This window comes from Lycorma delicatula, chromosome 2, assembly GCF_047948215.1.
Source record: "Lycorma delicatula isolate Av1 chromosome 2, ASM4794821v1, whole genome shotgun sequence".
Lineage (NCBI taxonomy): Eukaryota > Metazoa > Arthropoda > Insecta > Hemiptera > Fulgoridae > Lycorma > Lycorma delicatula.
Window position 1 is genome coordinate 55,904,736 of NC_134456.1, and position 20,446 is coordinate 55,925,181.

General features: G+C 27.4%; 1 long non-coding RNA gene across 1 annotated transcript in view; it reads left to right on the forward strand.

Annotated features, from left to right (window-relative positions):
- The first annotated feature begins 18,187 nt into the window (after window positions 1-18,187).
- Window positions 18,188-20,446, forward strand: part of LOC142318818 (uncharacterized) — a 115,540-nt gene continuing 113,281 nt past the window's right edge. The window contains exon 1 of the long non-coding RNA XR_012755049.1: window positions 18,188-18,234. This is a non-coding gene — a long non-coding RNA (uncharacterized LOC142318818). The remainder of the gene's footprint in view (window positions 18,235-20,446) is intronic.

The window sequence follows — 20,446 nt, forward strand, 5'->3', positions numbered from 1 at the left end:
TGCATCTACAGTTCATACTCGCTCTAAAACCTGCCACAAATGGTCCTCCACATCGCAAAGGATCTAACAGTTCTTTATAATATAAATATACATAATATTAAAACAATTTTGAGAGAAATTACCTTCAGATCAGCGTGAAATAACTCTATCTTTTTTAATTCATTGTCTTAAACTGCTTAACATTTTAAAAAAATTTAAATAAATTTACTGTATCGCAACGGTGGATTTAACATTTGATTTTCATCATACGTTTATCTCACCGATCAGGTAGTTTATTTATAACTGAAGCTATTTATTTATTATATGTGTTCTAAGTTATTAAAGACAATCAAATAAAGATTCATTTGCTTGAATATGATATATATTTTATTTATAATCGATGTTATAAAAAACCTGTTATCAAAATCAGAAAACAAATCCTTTTTTTTCTCTTAAGTAACCTTTGTCTTTATCTGACAACTGATTGACTGAAATTAATAATTAACATCATAGCCGTCTTATTTATTTCTGGCTATAGGACTACAATCGTTTTATATCTTGACAATCGTTTATTTTTACTTATGCATTTTGTTTCAAATTCTCGTAAGGAATAAATTTGGACAGTATTTAAAGTAATTTCTTTAAAATAGACTTCGTTGTAATTAAATTTTAAATAAATAAATTTATGTTTTTTAAATAAATATATGTTTTTATTGGCAAACGTATGTTATCAAAATCTGTTGTTATTGGACTCCTGGATCTTCTAATCATTTATCACAAATAAAATTATTTACGATAATAAAGCTAAACTCTGTTTTATTTTCGTTAACAAAATTAAAAAAAAAATAGAAATTATTTTTTCTTGTTTAAATTTTAAAAAAAATTACATAAAAAAATGTATTTTACAAACAGTTGGATTTTTACAATCCGCTAGGTTTACAATTACGATCTTATAGCTTAGAGCGATGAGTCTTTAACTGTTAGAAAAAATATTGTCCAAACAACGTGTGTGTGTGTTTATTATAAATATATATTTATACATACGCACATAGAAACCGTTCGCTACAACAAATTATGTAACAATTATATTCAGGCGATCTTGTATAATGCTGAAGTGAAAATATTTGTTTTGAAAAAAGTTTTAAATATTTTAATAAGAAAAATAAATAAATTCTGTGTCATTATCGGACATATATTCTAGTTCTTTGTATTATATAAGAAGGATCCAAGGGATAATCTGTCAATTAAAACATCAAATATCTTGCTATAAAATAAAATATTTCTAAAATTCTAGTAAAAGAAAAGAAAAACAAAACAATACTAAAGTAACATATGAAAGAGAAAATAATAAAATTAGGCTCCCCATGAAGTAATCAAGACGACGCTCACCACTCAGAAATCCAACCCAAAAATCACATAGATTTTCCCAAATTCAGTACGCGAAGGCATTTCAGATGCCTAACATCATCGCTACTACTGTAAAGAAGATTTAGCTCTTGATAGTTTGCATGATTATTTACACCTTTATTTGTATTTAGAGCTTAAACTGTGGATTTCTTCTAGAACATACGGTGATCCCAGATAATCATGAATTTGAGTGTTTCTAGCCAACCACGGCTTCTCCATTATGGTTCTCGTCAACTTATTCTGGAAACGTTGCACAATTTTTTCTTTCAAATAGGTCGGCCTTTTTCGTCCGTCACTCCTAGCCCACGACCCATACGACCCTCTCAATGGAGGGAATGAAAACTGAGATCACCGAAAATTCTTCGTGGCCACTATCACTATCCAAAGTCCACTAATCATAGTAAAAATGATAGTCACTTTCCATAATCGTTTATCTATAATGGACTTCCGCAGTTTTTTTAAGTTGCGTACAGTTATGTTAAGAGATGTCCTACCCTAAGGTCTCCGGTAGGATTGTCGCCTCCTCCTAAGTCGCCTCTTTGCATAAGGTCCATCACCTCCCTTGGATTCTCCGTACCTCCCCTCCCATTATATCTGTCCTCAGGTGTACTCATATCTTTCTTTTCTTTCTACATTAAGATCGTACTCTTGTCGGTCACTAAAAAACGAAAACTAATATTTTAATACCGTTTGAAATACTAGTATTTCTAACCAAATTCATATACTGGGAAAACGAAATTCCGAAACTATTTTCAAAATGATATTAAGCTTAATGAAATTATGCTCTTTCTGGCGGGCTCCAGGAAACTTCTTGCATGATCGAGGTTAGGTGCTGTGTCGCATAATCAATTTCGTCTGCACACTTTAACGAGACAGGTAGTACTAGTTCTTCTTCTAGCCAGTTTTGATTCGAATCCCAGCCGATCCTTTTACTACGAAGGACAGGTAACTTCTTCTTTCTTATCACCATCGTGCTTACGGTTAATAGTACAGGCGAGTGATCTGACGTTGAGTAATATTCCTAACCGAATGTACAGGGATAATACTCCCAAGGCAATGACATATAACAGTTCGGCTAAGATCCAATTCTTCTTGGCGACTAACAAGACCGTTGATTTTCCATGTTGCAATCTTGAGAAATCTACTCATCAGCACAGTTTGGTAATTACCTTGAATAGTAAGTTTTTAGATTTCTTATCTGCTGTACCAGGGATTCTATGTTTTTGGATAGTTGCTCTAGTTTATCCTCAGTTTCTCCACGGTTACAATTAACCGCCGCAGCGGGAAGGACTAGGGAAAAATATTTGAATCGGCACCAAGGTTCCTAACTACTCTTCCTCCTAGTGAAGGAAATTTTGCCTTAAGTCAAAACAAGCTGACTGTTTCACCTCAGACTCGAAGGAAGTATTAATCTTAGAATTATAATGCACTCCTTGCCTCTGTTGTCTTTCCAGGGTTTCTCTACACCCTCTGCAACCTTTGTAGGTGGCAAGGTGTTGAAGGGGCCGGAGTGCTTCTTCGTCCTTTCCTTCCTCAAACAATCTGCACTCCTCTACACATTTGACGCAACGGTAAGGCCGCATGTAGTTATTCCATTTATGACTATACGTATGAATTAAACTAAACATATGAATTAAACGTACATATTATTATATGGTAACGTATGAATTAAACTAAACATAGCAGCTTTCTGGGTGTTTCGAAAGTAATACTGCAGTTAGCAATGTAAAAAAAAATCTAGAAAATTTTACATAATTTCCATGCAGACGTGTTTAATAATAATAATTAATAACAAATATTTTTTTTTTTAAAGATGAATTGTGTAACTTGATATTATGTGAAACAACTCTGTTTTGATTGTAATAAATTTATAATTTTTTTTTTTTTTTTATGTATGGTCATAAGAAAAATAATAAATTTTCACTTTTTTGTTCTGGTAAGTGTTAATTTTTACTTCCTTGTACTTAAAGTATTGTAGTCGCAAAAAATCTCACTTTAAAATTTCAATAGAAATATCCATTTTGACCGTCGGTGAATCCATGTTGACTAGTTTCGGCGTGACGTCTGTACGGACATATGTACTATCTCGCATAACTCAAAAATGATTGGTCGTAGGACGTTGAAATTTCGGATTTAGGACTGTTGTAACATCTAGTTGTACACCTCCCTTTCTAATTGCAATAGACTGATCCAAAGTGTCAAAAAAATCCCAAAATCCAAAACAAACTGGATTTTTTACTTTCTTTTAACTGCAGTAGTAAGCCCTCATTCAGAACTTTTCAACGATATATCATAAGTGTTAATTTTTTAATTGGTTCCAGTGTTATAGCCAAATAACATTTTAATTAATGAAATATTTGAATTTTAAAGGAAGGCACATCGGTTCGAATCAGACTTCATCTCTATTTTTTCAACTTTTTTTTATTTAAATACATTGATTTATTAATAATTATTAACCTCTCATTATTAAAAAGATTTACGATGAATAATGATTCAGTAATAACAAAAAAAATGAAAAAATCAGAAGTTATTAATGAAATAAAATTTTATGTACTTTTCACTTTTCATTTAAAAAAATGTGTATAACAGGCGTACGAAGAAGTCATGTAACCCATTAAATTTTTAAAACTTATGAATAGTGTAAAAATTTCAATACAAATAAAATTTATAGCTTTACTTTTTTAATTGTAATGTAAAATAAAAAAAAATATTCTTAGATAAAATCGTAGAAAATTCAATGAATCGGAACCAAATTCGGTGGCTTGGTCTAGCCTACGTTTACAGTATCCCTTACGGCTGAAGAGCCGAAAGAGATTAATACAAAATTATTATTTTAATGCGTAATTTAATTATGTGATAGGGAGAAGGAAATTATTACGTCGATGATTACAGAAAATGATGCTCAACTGGTCGGTCTTTCGATTAAAAAGTTACAAACGAAGTACCTTTGTTTTGTTTATATTATTACTAGTGTATTACATTTCATTTTAATACCGTATAAATAAACCGTAATGCGGTAAGGTATTCGATTAATAAAACTAAATTAAGTATTAAGAAGAGCAAACTTATCCGTTAAGTATTTTCACTCGTTTTGTTGTTAGCTTTTTGAAAGAGTGAAAGAGACAGACTGATAGAGATAAAAACAGAACGTTTGATAGGGTAAGAATAAAGCGAGCAAGATACTACACAAGAGAGAAGTGTGTTTTATTGCCGTCAGAGTGCGTGCAGGGAAGTCCTATAGCTAGTGCGCCCACTGCTGCTGTCTCAGTTTATATCGTGCTGTACGACAGAAGCGTGTAAGAACGTATTTGGTTGTCGACTCATCTTTAACTAAAATTATTATTTAAAAAGGTACTACACTTATTTTAATGCGTATTAATATTATATTTACATCATAAGATGGAATATTTTATGTTTTATACAAAATGATGTTATAAACTGGTATATAAAAACGTTCATTTAATATAAATGCTATTTCATACGTTCACGTGAAAAACAAAATACCGGCTTTTTTTTACTGTCAGTTCACGATGTGTTCATGCTACTACAAAAAACACGTTTCAGAATATACTCATCTACTGTAATGAAATTATAAATATTCAAAGATCATTTTGTTTTTATGTTATGTTAACCGGGTTGTATAAAATTCAGAAATTATTTTACGTATCGTATTCTAAATTTTATAACGGACTTACATTCGTGTATTTTATGTAATTGCAAGTGTTTCACAAATTTTGTTAAAAAGTTTATTTAAAAAAAAAAAAACTATTTAAATGTAGTACACTTCTAAATGTACGACTTCTGTGTAACGACTTGAGTGACTGTCGTCACTTCCATATTTTGTTTTCTATTGGTTAAACATTATGATTATGATTATGATTTACACATAATCAAAGCGGATAATAAATTATTCATGTTTATTACTTCTATTACAATTTTAAAATAAAATAAATCTTTTTTCATAGTTATGATACAGAAACGGCTAACATTTTAAAATATTAAACGCCCAGTTTTTGCTCTATAGAATTCCATTTGATTTTACTTTGAATGTTCATTCTTTTTGATTGATTTTTTTTTTTATTTAATCAAGACAGCTATTCCCTTTAAGAAATATAGTGTTGTCTTTGTGTGTTGTTGCTTCATAAGATTCTGCTTACTCAGTAGGTTGTTATCAACATTGTATGTTTCTCATTTTTGAATAAACTTTTTTAATTGTTGTCTGTCACTCTTCCTTATCTACTGTTAAATTTCCCCTTTCACTTTTTTAATTTTTATACTGACATATATTCATCTTTCTTACAAGATTATCGTTTGCTTATGTTAATCTCTATAAAATTTCGGTGTTCTTTTCAATGTTTACAGTTTTTTCTGATAAATTATTTATTTATTATTACGTCTTATTTTTCTATAAATGAGATTTTCTTATTATTATTTATTATTGTACATTTTTATTTTTATTTAAAAAAAATATAATCGGTAATATATGTACATTTTTGTTTGGTTATTACTTGTAAACATTTCGTTAAGGTCCAACCTATTTATTTTCATTTTACTTTTCTTTTCAGATATTTAATACAATCATCTTTTAATCATTTAACGTCATTTTATTGAATTATTTTATTGTTCGATATTGATTAATATTTTTGAAATTTTAAAGCCCGTTGATCAGAAAGATAGTATTCAAGAATTTTTTCTCTGAAAACTTAGGACTTAAAACTTAGGATTTAGAGAGTAACTAAGTATATAAAGTAAGAGTTTTATTAGATATTTTATTTCCATATAAATCTGATTTCTATGGATTTTTCTTTTACGATATGCTTTATTGGTATAGCTCTTTGTTTCTTTCTTGTCGTGAAAGTACAGATACTGGGAATCGAATGCTGATACGTTCATTTTTACTGATTTTACCAATGAGGCAGTCTATCAAAATCTACTATTGTTTTTTTGGATTATTTATCTAAATATTTTCTGTTAGAAAATTTAAATCTTTCAGGTATTTTTCTTAGGCTTTTTCTGGCTTCATTAGTACAAATGAATCAATCTAAGGAATCTAAAACCTGAAATCAAATTCAAAATTGTTTATAATTTGCCCATAACTTTCAGTTTCCATAATCAATAGAGAATATATTTTCAAACTGTACTACATAAGAGATATCCTTTTGTTTTATGTTCTAAAGTAAATTATACCCGACGTAAAAAAGATTAAAAAAAAATAAATTTTTATTACAGATAATAGTTATTTTACGTTAAAAAAAAATTAATAAATTATGTGATTAGGGTAATTTAAAAAAAAATTTGAAAACTAGACTTCGTGATCACATACCGAATAGAAGTAAATTAAAAATAAATATTTCGGTAATTTATTTCGTTTTTTTTTTTTAATGAAAAATCAAATAGATCTTCCCTCTGCAGAAAATTATCACCAGTTCATTTTATTAAAACGAAAATTCTTAATATTTTACAACCACTATTCAATGCACATTATTTATTAATTCGCTGGTGTTTAAGAATAATTCTCTTTTCTTTAGTATATTACGTTTCTTTACTCCTATAATTAAGGATTTTTTTTACTGAATTTTTATTTACAATGTAAATAAAACTGTTCCATCAAATTATGAAAATTGTGACAGGGATAAACTATCCTTGTCAAATTATACTGTCAATTGACAGACTTATTACACACGTGCTAAAATTTGAATTTACAGTATAATTGTCAAATTATACTGTCAATTCACAGTATAATTCTAAGAGAAAAAAACTATATATAAAACAAATAATTTTAAGATAGAAGTTTATTATAAAGTATTATCATATATTTTTTAATTTATTTTTAAGTAACAAAAAACTACACGAACTGGCAATTTTTGTTATTTAACTCGAATTATACTGCTTCAAAAATCTTTCACAGTATCTAAATAGTTTAATGAAGTGATATTAAAGACACTGACATATTAATTACTTATTTTAAAAAAATTGAAAAAAGGTCATATGCGAAACTAATAGTGATAAACATATTTTTTTTAATGTCTCATACACCGGTAGTTCTGACAATTATCATTTAATTATGGCATATTACAGTTATAAGTTTGATTGAAATTATCAGATTTCATTTCGGTTAGACATTTTACATAAATAGTTTTTAAATTCCATCGAACAAATTGTAATATAAATGAATTTCATTAATTTCATCAGAATTAGGCCAAACAAAATATTTATGTTGACAATTCAGAAGGTAGAAGACAAATTTATCAAAATCAGAGTGGATCAAACAACTTATAAATAATAAACAAATATTCGTTATTTTAATTTTTATACTTTTTAATCTACCTTTTATAAAGTTGACAACAGGATTTCATCCTACAACACTTGAGTAGTTACTTTTGTTCATATTAAGGCCAACCGTACTCCTTTGCAGTTGTTTAATTAAATTCTAACAGCCAAATTAACGAGCGAATCCAGTTACAATTAAATAAAACTAATATCTTTACCGAAAAAAAACAGAATCAGATAAAGCTAATTAATTTTGTAAAAAAAAAACTTAATTATTCTTTCTTCTCTTTTTATGTTTTGTTTAATTTATAATTAATTTTATTTTTTAACGGTGTGTGTGTATGTGTGCGCGCGCGGTTTTTTCGATGTATATGTTAGCGTAAATCCAACAAGAAGTGTTCTTTATTTTAATGAGAAAAATAGATCCTCTGTTTTATGGAACCTTCTTAAAAACTAAAACATATTATAAATTAGTAGAGTATTATGAGAATTGATTATTTTTCAGGATAATTTAATCGCAAGTATTATGACCGTTTGTGTTATGCAAAATCCACTCAATTCCTTAATAATTTATTGCTACCATAAATGTATTTATTATATTTTGATTTTTTTTTAAATAAACTTATGTTATCTAAAAGAGGTGCTTAGTCGAGTGCTTGTATATTTATGGTTTGGTATGTTGTATTATACTGGACGTGTATTCGGAGTAAGAAAATAAATTAACTTATTGATCTAACCACGGTTTCTAAACGGCCTGACCACTCTACAGAACAGTAGTCTATATGTGTAGTATGCGATTTGTTTCAAAATGTTGTTGGACTAAATACCTGTTTTATACATGTTCTATTTATTTAATAAATTCTGATTATATTTGTTTTTTTTTTAATAATAAATTAGTTTAAAATATTTATATTTTTTAAGGTTACTTCATATAGTTATTTCATAGTTTGTTAAGTAAGAAACAGAAGTTTTTTATTGATTTTTTTTTCGTAATTTATTAATGCAATTTTCAAGGCTAAATAAAATGTGTAGTTGTTTTTCATTAATTTGTTATTCTATATTTGCTATTAATGGATTTCTTAACTAAATAAAGTATAGTAGAAACTCCATTATAGAACTGGCACACTTTGGTTGGGCTTACAGCTTGTACTAGGAGTTTGTTATAGTGCGTTGTATACGTAACACGATATAATCGAAATACTTTAGAAATGAATTTTTCGGGTACCTAAATGTAAAAAATTGTTAAATATTGTCCAAAAACAATTTATAAATTTTATAAAAGAACCTTTATCTTAAAGTGTAGTTACTTATATAAAACTTGAGAATGATTACTTTTATATAGTCAATTTATGAAAGGTAGAATACAACTGAGTCAATTTATAAAAGGAAATTTTAGAAACTATCAATTTTCTTTTTATAAAGTCGGTTCCCTTTCGTTATCTTCTCACCAGTTTTTACAATGAAGTTTTGTGATATTTATTTTGTTAATAATAATAATATCAACAGTAATTATTAATAATAATAATTAATTAATTATATGAGTTAATTAAAAAATTTAATATTTTTTTAAAAGTATAATATTTTAAAAGTGCTGTTATCACCGAAATTCATCAATTCATTGATACGGCTGGTAGAGGAATAACGAAAGAAAATCATAAATTCAGTAAAAAATTACATCGGTGAATATTTATGTTATCTTACTCATCTTTCGAAATCTATATTATAATAAATAGTTGAATATTGTAATTGAACTGTTGTTTCGTAAGCTTATTTGTAATACGATTTTGGGTTAAGTATTATTTTATTTAACTAATATTTATTCAGAAATTTTGTCACTTATTATTTTAATTTATCAATTATCAAACTGAAAATTTTAATTTTCCTGAGAAGTAATCAACATTAAGTGCTTTATACCATATTAACTATGAGTTTACCCGTAAAATTTAAGTATATTCATCAGTTTAGAAATGAAATTAGATTTCACTTTTGTCGATTTTAAAGTAGGCCTATTTGTAAAAAATGTTTATTATTAGTTAATCTTTACAGGCTAAATTTTGGATTAAATATTTCAAATGTAATGTGCTTAAGCAAGGTATCTTTTGACCTATGTTCAGTTAGTTTCGTTACTGATTGTGGGTAAGGACAGAGGACAAATAATTTTTTTTCATTAGTAATAATAGTAGAAAGAGTAAATTAAATTTCTGTTTTACATTAATAATACACAAGTGATAAATTCAATACAATATTACTTATGGTTTGGATGCATTTGTATCACCTATATACAGCGGTACTACTCTGAGAGATTAACAACTTCGATGAAACAGTTAATCCCTGTAGTTAACAAATTGAAGAGCCGCTGGTAGTGGTTAATAATATGAGAATTTTGATAATTTTTGCATGTAATATTGATCTATGGGAAACCACTTCACACCTCATTTTTCATTCAAAATTTTTCGTTGGCTTAACATAATGTTTGTTATTTATGAGAATAATTCCTCCTCACAATCCTCTATTCCTCAAACTCTCACTCTTTAATTCTTCACTCGCTACCTGTTGTAACGGGTACCATGATTCGACTTCCGGAAAATTTCGAAATAACTTCGTGTTTCACATCCCCCAGACCCAAAACCACCAAAAGTTTATATATATTTCACTTTCTTGTGGAACGATAACCGCCGTAATTTTTCGCCAGTCACTTTCAAATTTATCCATAAAATATAACTGCTTAAAATCTCGGTCGAGTTCGTTAATGGCAAAATCGGATCATGGGGGTGGAAATGGAAAAGCTTTTTCGAAAAAACAAAATATCGCTACAACTTTCCTATTAAGTAAAATATCGAATTCTTTTAAAGTTCCTATTATTTGTAGGATAAGGGCCTGAAACTTATCTAAGTAAAGTTTGTTGATATCACCAACCATTGGCCCAGGAGGTGGAAAAAATGGGTTTTGAAGACAAAAAATATCATACTTCCCTTAATAGGCACAGTATCGAATCGGTTTAAAGTGGTCGTTAGTCCTCTAAACATTACCAAAAAATTTTGTCTGAAACAATTTATATGACCAGCCCTTGTGGCAAGGGATGACCAAAATGTTGCTGGAATTGTAAGAAGATGGGACTTGTCGTACGCTAAACATGTGAAGCTTATTTCACACGCAACCATTATTGTATTGAGTAAATTTGAAGTTTTTCGTAACTTTAAGATGGAAATTTTTTTTATGCCCTACTTAGCACCAACGAAATCTACCTCCGTCTTCCGGCGTGCCAAAAGGGATTTTTTTATATTATACGTAAATTTTAATTCGGTTTGAATACAGCAGGGCATAGGGTTTACGCTTAATTATCACTTATCGTCTGTTGATTAAAAATATTTACACTTCCAGTTAATTTTATTTTCTCCATTTATTTTATCGTTTTATTCTTTTAACTTTTTTGTAATTGATTATTTCAGAGTATAATTTTCTTTTTTAGTTTCCAGTTTATCACGTTGAAGTATAAATAATGAACGTAGCCTACATTAGGCTACACCGTATTTACAGAGTCCCTTGTCAACAGTCTTTGTAATTTGTGTAACCTTGGCAAATAGACAATAATATGAGATCTGGGAACGCTTTGTGCAGCAAAGTATACAATTAATTATTAGTTATACAATACTACTAATTACTATTAGTTTTCATTAACTACTCCACTAAATATTAGTTAACTTTATTAAATATATAATTAACCCTTCCATCGATTGTTCTATCGATTACGAAGAATACATTTGCACGAATAGAGCAGCTTTGTGGGGAACTTTCTAAAAAATACTAAAAATTTGAATTCATTCATTTATTATGTTTATTAAAAGTACAATTATTTTTCAGGTAACAATTTTTTTATTTTAAGATATATGTACTTAAAGGAAGGTGTTTATGCATTCGTTAATTAAATAACTTGAGAAATTTAGAAAATAAAATTTCAAAATTATTTTTTTACTACACATACTCCCAAGCGGATGAAGACACACACGCGCGCGCCCACGTATGAAAGAACACATTCATATTTTTATAATCTCTGTTAAATATGCTACATAATGAAAACAGTAATATCAATTTACTCTTCAGGTCAGTAGTATTATTGATAGGATAAACAGCAATTTACTTTTTAATAGTTAGGGAAAATATTTTTTTATATTGTTACACTAAATGCATAAAAATAAACTATAAACTGTACAAAAAATTACTGTTAAAATCAAATCCTAAAATTCCAGTTAAATTCATTTATTTGAATGTAAATTAAATTACCTGGTCTATATTGTAAATTACTGGTTTAAGTATGTTGTAGTTCTTAAAATATACTAACACACACACACACATAAATAAGCCAGAAGATTAAAAAATTATTCAACAGAGAAAGGAGGATGATATTTATGTAAATTATTGTTTCAAGAATATCAGCACAATTACATGTTGAATATAATGCATTATTACAATATTATTAATATCTGGATTATATACCTATTCTAACATCCCCAGATGTCTAGTTAACTGAAATGGCTGAGATCCTCAGGAATATAACATCTCCGGCAATTGGCCCTCTTATTTAGTGTTCCTCTCTTACGTGACCGACGTTCTATCGGTCTGTTTTTAGCAACCGGTAAATTCAGTTTCTATACAACTAAATTGATACGTAGGGGCAACTACTGCCATTAAGGAATCCCTACGGATAACCTAAAGGATATTCTCCTTTCTAAGGAGAAATTCTCTTGTGTTTTAGTTGATATAAATGGTTGGAAATTCACTGAAGGTTGACAACTGACATACACAGATAGATTAGCGATCATGCTCTCTCATTTTCTCTCTTTCTTTTGTGCATACGCCTACACAAATTCATACACACACAAGTGATGTTCATTTTAAATCATTATTATAATAAACAATAGATTATTTACTGAACTGAAGATTATATAACGTTACGGATTAATATATATTTCCTTTGATCTCTTCTCTTTGTTTACCACACAAATATATGGTTGTTATGTTATACATTACAGTAATGTAAGTATGAGAGTTTCAGATAATCTGTATTATATAAACATCTATGTTGTATTATATTACGAGATTAGCGCTTATTTGAGTGAGAAAATACGGAGATATAAATCGAATTAATTAATGTTTAATTAGAATTAAGATAGAATAACGGTTTTACTTGTCAAGTAGAATTATATAAACAATATTTTCTCATATGAACATATTATTGAGGTTCTGTTTTTATTACTCGAACCTGGTTAGATTCCGGGTGTCATATTTATTTTTAGGTAATATGCACGTTGTCTGATATATATATATATATATATATATATATTATTCGGGAGATTCTATTAAAGTTAGCAAAAAACTATATCGGAATATTTTCGTTATAAATGTAGTTAAAAATATGCCATTGAGACCTTGAAATTAGTTGGTTGGTGTTTAGTAACCTTATTCCGTACTTACGTCATTCCGTACTGTAAATCACTACAAAATACCATTCAGTCTACTCTGTACTCAGAAATAAAACTCTTAAGCGGAAGAATGTATTATAAAGAATTGGAATAATTTATTGTTTATTTTATAATTTATTACTTGAATAAATAATAAACTTAAATATTTAAGATAGATTTGATATTTTTTGTAACTATACTTCATTGTCGTTTTCGTTAACTAATATTCTTTATGAAATATTAACACATTGTAATTATATTTTTTGGTAACACAACTGAAGTTATTTTGACAAATTTCAAAATATCTGGTGCGGATTTACATAAGTAACCTAGAGAATGAAGAAGCCAATTTTCAGAAAAAAATAATAAAAACTTCCGGTTAAAACATGAGTTTTTAGTATTTATTATTATCAACAATTGTGATTTGTTGTAATTATAAATGATCGCCTACAATTGTTTTTATGGCGTGTAATACGTTGCAACCGGTGTATGGTGGTGCTATGAATAATCTGATACAAAAAAAGATAATCCAAATCCAGTTTAGTTAATAAATATTCCTCTTTTTTTTATAATCAGAAGGATTTAGTTATTATGAAATTAAATGATCTTATATAAAATAAAATATATTTAAGATTATCCCATTATATTTATAATTTTTTACGATCTTTTTTTACATAATTTACAGTAAAGTTACTGAAAAATATGCGAATTGTACAAACATATTTTATCATTTTCCTTGTACATTTTTCTATTCCTATTTTTTCTTCCTATTTTATCATTTCTCTTTTTATTTTTCCGTTAGTTTTTTACTCGTATTCCCATTGCAACATCTTCAACTGATAAAGGAAAAGATACATTCTTCTGTTACCTGTCTTGGGAGATAGAAATGTCACACCATCAATCACCTTTCATCAGTAGTAGTACGTTCTTAAATGAAACAACAAAAGAACACGCATACGCGAACGCGAAGGCATAAGCGCACGTACCATATAATGTGTTTTGATAACATGTTACTTTAATAAAAAGAATTTAGGATATATAAGATAAGGAATTTTCAGCGTTTGAAGTAATTATTTGTTACGGGAATACTTTTTTTTAATATTTTAAAGTAATTTTATGATACTGGATGTTGTTAGATCATTAAGGCAAAATTATTATTATTTTTTTAAATAACAAACCTAAGTTAATTAGTATTAGTTAATAAATTAAAAATTAGTTGTATAAAATTATAGTTTTTAGAATAGGAAAAAAATCGCAAAAATACACTAATACAAAAGTCCTGCGAACACGAACAAGCTCTGTCCCCACTGCACGAATTTCTACATGGACAAACAAAACGCAATTTGTGACGAATATGCATTGTGAACTCGTAAATGAATGCTTAAAAACCGTAAGAAATAATACATTATTTTGAAAAAAATAAATTAAAATATTTAGTCGGTCGTACAAGGTGAAAAAACTTATAAGTACCTCAAGCAATTTAACTTTATCCATAAAAAAAAAAAAATTGATAATAAAATAAAATCCCTTTTTTTCACATTTTCTTCAATTATAATTTTGTTATTTTTACTTTTGCGTTTGAAGAATTTATTAAAACAGTATTACGAGAGTAAGGTAAAGGTGCAAAGAGGGGACCAAAATTATTCAAAATTATACATAATCAAAAAGAAAATTATTTCATGATAGTATGAACTTAAATATTTTGCCGAAATAATGAGAACGAGTAAGGAAATGATTCTAGAGACTATTTCACGAAAATAGAATTAAAACTCGTCAATAGTTATTTTAGTTGAATTAAACATCCATCATCCATTCTATAATCTCTGTTTATATAAATTTCAAAACAAATAGAAACAACGTATAGCTCTCTAATGGTGACAGGCATTAACACAACTATCAATAACAGCGTAGGCTAAAGAACACTTCAAACATGTATAAAAACGTAACTTCTGTACCGTACATTGCACGTACATTAATGGAATTCAATAATCCAGTTATAAGACTAAATTAAATAAATGCAAATACACGATGAGCAGAAAAATGATTCGTGGAACAAATGTTTATGAAATCAGCTAGTTGTCTTTAAGAGTGTCCGAGTTTTGCATTAAAAAAGAAAAAAAGCAACTGTACAAAGTTTTTAATTAATCAAAGATTGTGTTTTGCGCATGCGTAATACAATTTAATAGGTTAAGTACTAGTGTTTTTGCCCTGTCGGTTAAGTCGCCCATGAACCTTTTATTAGGATAAAAAATTACTACAACCATAACTACCTACATAACGAATTACGGTAATAAATCCTTACATTTTTTCACGTTAAAGCAGCAGAATGAAAGGGTTAAGTTGAGGTAAAAGAAGTATCCCGCTCGCTTTTTATGCTTGATACTGAATTGAATGGCTAGTTCAGTCTTCTCATTCTCCTTTCTGCATCGCTCTCGTTTTTAAATTACCCCATGACAAGCGCTCTCTGATGTGTTTAAAGATGAGGTCATAAATCTTACTTCATGGCCCTTCATCCATTGACAGGTTGCGTAGGGGATGAATTGTGGGATAGGGGAAAGATATGCTCCCCCAACTTTGGCAGAAGCTACTCGTATTTATCCTGCTGTTAGCAGCAATAATTATCTAAAATTTCATTACCATTTAGTCTTATTTTTTATTTTTTTTAATTTTATTATTTTACAGTTTTAATTAAAAATTATATTATATAAGTAATTGTTTTTAGTAAGATAAATATACGATGTTAAATTGTAGGTTATAAGCAGATAAATTATTATTGGTAAATACATGTAAATAACGATGATTTACACATTAATTATTACGTACTTCAGTACAAAACCTTTTCTTTTTCTTCATTTTAATATGATGACAACATAATTAAATTTAGATTCATTATAAAATAAAAATAATAAAAATTAATGAAAATCGTAAATAACACGAAAAAAACTTTAAGTACTACGATAAACATTTTATTCACATCATAAAATAATTACACATTATATATGGGTGTATAGCATGTTTGGAATGATCTATTTCCTATTCCACGGAAAATAAAAATACACAAATCATCAAAAATCAGACAAAAAGTTTTATAATAGAAGTAGCATTATCATATAAGAATTTTTAAATAAAAAACGGAATTTTTTTAAAATCCACACCAAAACAAAAAAAAATTAAATTAATAACTAACAAAACAGTTATGCAAAAATAATAAAATCAGTATGCAATAAAATAACAATTTCGAAGACTTTAATTTCTGTCTATGAATTCTAGTAGTTATTTAATTATTTAAGTACCGTTATACAATAAATAAAATTTAAAAAAAAACAATTTTGCACAAGAAAATATTAAAATTAAAAAAAATTCGAAGATGGTTTTCAAGTATTTATCTGAAGTGTATTTTGAGTAAGATTAAATCAAGTAAATATCTCGTTTAGTGTAGTTGGAAAAGAGGAAAATTTGCATTCATAGTTCGAAATTTTTAGCTTCCTTCACCCCTTTTTAAGGTCGAATTTCAAAAATGGAGAAATAGGTTTTTAGATATTCACGTAGATTACACATGCTAATATTAAAATTGATATCTTCATCTACTAAAAAAAAGGTAGTAAAATTTAATCTTACCCCCATTTTAATCCTTAAACTAAGAATTTCAAAAAAATATAAAAATTAGTTTTTAGAAATTTACATGAAGATTACTCACCAAAAATCAAGTTGGTATGTTTAAAAAAATATATAATAACTAATATAATATAATAAATTATTATTATTATATTGTCATCTATTAAAGAGAAATGAAAAAAAAATAGCCGGGTTTCAAAAATCCATTTTGACTTTTTGACTTTCGGAATTTCAAAAAATTCTTTCTTAGTGTACACTTTCACTGTAAGAAGAATGTGTATACTTTTTTCATCAATTTATTGTCAGTAGTTTTTACTGAATGTTGATTATGAATCACCCACGACGTGTTCTTTTGCACATATGTATATATATATATGGAGCGAGAGAGAGAGAGAGAGATAGGAAACCGAATTAAGTGAATGGTATTTTCGTGCTCCTCCAACCAAAAAACGTAAATAAAACTCATTTTCACCCCCGAATCCAATCATGCGACCGAATGTAATACGTAATACCGTACTTCTCTTCGAAAAATCATCGATAAAAAAAATTAATTTACCTAATCAGTAGCTGCTATTTACAAAGCCCTAGATTTTTAGTTATTGAAAATTATTACACTCGCTGACAAGTATTGAAAAAATAATCAAAAAATGGTAATTAAAAATGTTTATGTACATGAAGAAGTGATGATACATAAAGAAGATAATAACAAAAAAAAATTAATGAAAAATTTAAAGACTTTTTCCTTTTTTAATGTGCAGTAATCAATATCTAAGTTTGAAACATTCTTTTATAATAATTATAGTAATAGAATAATGAAAGTTTGGTATTGTAATCGTAGCTACACGTTCATTAACAAATCGTTAACTTTTGTTAAATGGAAGTTGACTATTGTTAAATGGAAGCCTAATTAAATCTGTTCATACATAGAAAGTATTTATCACGATTTTCATCCTTTTCTCTCATTTTCTTAATAATTTATTTTTCTTAAGTTAACCTGTTTTGTTTGAGTAAGTGCTCATTTAGTTTCAAATATAGAATTATTATTGTAGTGCAAAAAGTTCAGATACGGTATCTTATGTTAGTCATAGCAGTATGCATAACTATACAATCAATAATAATTTTAAAAAACCTGATGTGGACACATGACTTCCTGGTACGCCTATTAAATTACATATACACATTTTTAAAACTACATAAAATTTTATTTCACTAATAATTTCTGAATTTTTTTTTTGTTATATTGAATTACTATTTATTGTAATTTCAGGTTAATTAATCTTATCTTATATATATAAATGAATGTTTGTTTGTTTGTCCCGTATATGCGTTTCTATACCATTCATCCGATTGCGATGAAACTTTCACGTTGTGCGCACGTCCGCGAAGGCAAAATAGAAATATTTTTGCGAAAAATGGAAAAGGAAAATAGGGAAATTGAGGAAAAAGGAAAAAGAGAAAAAGCGAAGATGCGAAAAAAGAAGAATGGAAAAAGGGAAAGATTTGAGTAAGTAAGCTTTGTGAAGTTCCATAATGTTCAGTTTTTAATGTTTTATCAAACTTTCATTTGTGTTCATTTGCAAGTATGTGTGTGTATATATATATATATATATATATGTATATACTATTATACTACATACCAATACATATTTATATTTATATAAACATTCGTATTTTATTTAGAAAATGACAGGTTTTTGAAGAATTTTGATTCAAGTTTCATTAAATCAACGAACTTGATTAATTAAAATAAAATAAATATTGTCATACTCATTTTTATAAGCTGTTAAACTTTGTTACTGTTTATATTTTACTTATTTTTCTTTAAGCCTAATTCATTTGGTGCATTTTGTTGTCTTCTTTCTTAATACTATTTCGGCCGATGGAAACCATAAGATTTTTCATATTCAGAAAAAGGATCTCTTCGAATTTTGTAGGTATTTGTTGTCTCAGTTTTTCTCTTGGTATTGATAGTGAAGTTCCAAGTTACCTATGTATTATTTTCTATTCTTATAATTCATCCTGTTAATCTTCAGTTAAGTTCTACGACATATTTCAATTTATCCGTAATGTAATCTGTCATCTTTGTTCGTTTATCAATTCACATATTTTCGGGTAAATTATGATGTTTCTAAATCCTTTTGTGCTCGCCGTTTAGATAACCGCTTTAGTTTTATTCTCTTACGGCAGAATCTTTATCCAGAAATACAAGCTATACAGATTAAATAGCGAATCATGTGTTCCCTTTCATCCTCGTTTGCGACAAGTATGATTATATTCGCAATATGTTTTATACTTCTAAATATTATAATTGTGTTCTGCTTCATAATAAAAGCTCTGCTTTTAAGTTGCTATGATACTGTTCTATTACATGTTAGTATCAGATTATTTTTTACTGGGTATCTATGGTTGATCTGATATTTTTAAGTAGTCAATTAATTTTTAATTAAAAAGTTAATGCACCTCAGTCAAGATTTTCGAACATAGATGTAATATTAGTGAGAGTTCTTTCTGTAATATTATGTTGAAAAAAAAATTATTGCTTACGTATTTAAAAGAAACATCTCTTTGTTAATTATTTTATGTATTAAAAGTAAGCAAAATTATTTACCAAATTAAAGTTTACGATGAACAAGTTGGTAAAAAATTCAAAAGAATTTAGTTTTTCAGGTAATCATAGGTAATTAATCTTTCTCTTTTTACTTTTTCTTGAATTAAATGTAAAATTTTTATTAAAAATTGGGCTACTGTTTGTAACACAATATTAAAACTATAATCTGTAAATGAGTTGTACGTTTTAATAAACATTTGCGAAATAGATTGTTTCTGTTATCACTTTTGCTGATAGAGATGATGTAATGATCATTATTTTATATTTTTATTTAAAAATGTGAAAATATTATTCGATATTTATCAATTAAGCTAAGCGTTATAAAACTGTAAAATGTCATATTTATTTAGCATAGATATTAGGCTTTGTATATATATATATATATATATATATATTTATTTATTTATTTTTTAGTAATACTGAAAATTATATGAATTAAATAAAAATATTATTATTTAAAAAAAAAAAACAAAAAACATTATCCTGTATGTATAACACGCCTGAAATATCATTTCCGATGTTAAAAATTTACTTTTTTACGACTGTAAAAATTTTGAGTTGTTTGTTATAAATGATATAATGAGTTTCAATTGAAAACTTTATATATCTGTTTTAATTAATTTTTAATGAATAAAATCACATTGCTAATCTCTATAATAATTTTGTAAAGCAATTAAACCGATGTTTTTTGCTAAAAATTCTCATTTTTGTTTTATATTTAGAAGATAAATTTTTCGCTGGTAATTTGTTATGTGATATTGAATACGAGTGTAACCGCGCTGGAGTAAGTAGACTGTCAGTAGAAAATTGCTGTTCATTCGCAGATGCACGACCAACATGTATATGATAACCCCAGATAATAATCATATTCAACCATTTAAGATGAAAGTCCGCTTTTGACAGTATCTTCAGTGAACTAGATAAATGGAATTTTATTTTTGAAAAATGCAAAGATGCGTTATACTTTTTTTTTTAAATAATACTGCAACAACCAGACTGTTCAATTTTTTTGAAAAATAACATAACATTCGTATATATTTGTAATATTGAAAAACCCATAATAAGAAAAAAAGGTAGTGAATTATACTTCATTTGATTTGTTTAAAAG